Source organism: Electrophorus electricus, chromosome 1 (assembly GCF_041902795.1).
Source record: "Electrophorus electricus isolate QZ-2024a chromosome 1, ASM4190279v1, whole genome shotgun sequence".
Taxonomy (NCBI): domain Eukaryota; kingdom Metazoa; phylum Chordata; class Actinopteri; order Gymnotiformes; family Gymnotidae; genus Electrophorus; species Electrophorus electricus.
Genome location: NC_137497.1, coordinates 6,003,721 through 6,006,220, shown reverse-complemented (window position 1 = coordinate 6,006,220; position 2,500 = coordinate 6,003,721). Strand labels below are relative to the sequence as shown.

General features: G+C 49.2%; 1 protein-coding gene across 3 annotated transcripts in view; it reads right to left on the bottom strand.

Moving 5' to 3' along the window:
* fam222aa (family with sequence similarity 222 member Aa) overlaps positions 1–2,500 on the bottom strand; it is a 50,604-nt gene that overhangs the window by 22,242 nt on the left and 25,862 nt on the right. The gene's annotated exons all lie outside the window — the stretch shown is intronic.

Below are 2,500 nucleotides of genomic sequence, written 5' to 3'. Positions count from 1 at the left end.
GGTCTCAGGAGAATGTCCCAACATTGCTCCATTTTCGCTCTTCCTCCAAGAAAAGACCTTCATTAACACACTCACCTAACGCGCACACACACACACACACACACACACACACACACACACACACACACACACACACACACACACACACACACACACACACACACGAGGGAACATCAACATCACAGGCAGACATGCTGGGAGCTTTCCTGTTCCATTTCCAAAATCAATTTCCTATTTAGTCGCAACTAACACCACCCCCATCTCTCATTCTCTCTCTCTCTGTCTCTCTGTCTCTCTCTCTCTCTCTCTCTCTCTCTCACACACACACACACACACACACACACACACAACTAACACTCCACCCCCATCTCTCACTCTCTCACTCTCTCTGCATTTCTGTCAAGTTTATTACTGACTGTTTGGTACTCTTGAGAACCACCCACCCTCCACGAAAAGTGAGTGAGAGAGATAGATAGATAGAGAGAGAGAGAGAGAGAGAGAGAGAGAGAGAGAGAGAAACAGAGCTTTCTTTTCCTGTAGGGCCTATGAAAAATGTATTCTTATTTTAATGAAGACCCTTCCTGCCTCTATCCTGTGTGTGCACATGCTGATCTAAGATCAGTCTTCTCCAGCCCACACACACTGGAACAGGTCCTCAGTGACCGATAGGCGTAGAACGTTCCAGTGCGGAGGGCATAACAGGGGGGGTCAGGACAGCGTCAGGACAGCGTCAGGACAGCATCAGGACTTCGTTCTGTCTTCAGCCAGGACACGTTTAACTCCTTTCCTAGCAAATTTTTTTTTTGCAACATGAAATCAGATTTTAAGAAGGACACAGTCTGAGGAACGGTTCGAAAAAGCACAAATTATTTAATCAAACAGGCGAGGGACTAAGACACACACACACACACACACACACACACACACACACACAATACTGCTTAATGAATACATCCACATGCACTTAAAAGATGTACAGGCATCCGAAGCCAAAGCAATGACTTGAAGAATCAATTAACTCCAATTCATTCAGCAAACAATCGAAAAATCACGCGCACAATACCCAATGATGACTTAGCGGTGACGTCCCGAGGAAGACGTCCCGAGGAAGCGTTCCGCGCCGGTGTGCGAGAAGCCCTCGACATCCTAATTAAGGCTCATCAAAGCCGCCAGGCTCTGCGCGCAAACGCGCGGCGTTGGGAAGGGGTGCTTAGCGAACCTCACGCTACTCGAACGTGCTCATTAATATTAATGAGCCGCCTGGAAATGGGATCGTTCCAAAAATCCGGTCCTGTATTCCCGTTAAACGAGAGACATGGGGACGATGGAGATGACCCTGGGAAGTCGTGCGAGACGTGGAGTTGGAAAAGCAACAAAACCAAAATAGCAATCCTTCCGCAAAAAAAAAGACAGTTTGTAGGTGTCCAATACGAGTCTACAGGCCTTCTGTTGTTGGGCAGAATTTGCGTTAACCCATGGCCCTTCGCCATTGGTCAGTCCACAATGGCTGAGTGTCTTTAAAAAGTGTAATAGTCCTGCTGCGTTTTGGAAACTTGGAGCAGGTGAACACTCAGCAACTCAAACACCATTCCAGTATTAACGCGGCGTTGGGAATGGACTGTCCCTCAAAAAAACTAACTGGTCATGTGTTCGAAAACTGACCAACGAAGGAGATGTTAGGAGGTGGCTGTCAAATGCCAACAGATAGGATATGGACTCTAATTAGATGCGTATAATACTCAGGTAAGATAGGTTTACTACAGTGAATAAAGGCAGGTGTGTGTGTGTGTGTGTGTGTGTGTGTGTGTGTGTGTGTGTGTGTGTTGCGGCATTCTTTGCCATTAAGACATCCATCACTTTTGAGGCACTAATTAGATTTTGACCTACATGATCTAAATAGGTGTTTGAACTAATTGCCCCGCATGGCACCCCGGGGGAGCTCCTTCAAACTGGGACGAACATCCGACCCACGGCCTTCCAGCGACTGTCTGTAAATGTCTCCGCGCGGGGCGGAGCCAGACTCCGGATACTCCATCTCAAGGCCCCATCCGGGCAGTTGGAGGAGGCTACGTCAGCCGGTCCAACGACCCTGTGACCCGAGATCTCCTCGCGTCCGTTGTTCGTCACGTGACCTACCGATGGCGTGAAACTTCACCCGCTGCCCCGCTTCTACACCCGCGGCTGGACGCTGACCTCAGCTGCAGATGGACACCCCTGAAGACAGTGTTTTGGGCCAGTCCCTAAAAGAGTGCCCCCTGGAGGCAGGCCTGGGAGAAGACTTGTGCGCCGGGTCACGTTTTGGGTGGAGAGGAAGTGAGCGATTCGGGCTGGTAATGCGGTGATGGAGGAGCTGCCGGGAGGTGGAGCATCGCCTTTCGCGACTTCACCTTTAGTCACCTTTAACTTTCACCGCTTATGACCTGTTTTGCAACGGTACAGGTGAGGGCAGTTTGTGTTTATGCTTTTGGATGTGTTTGTGTTTGTGTTTATGCTTTTGGAT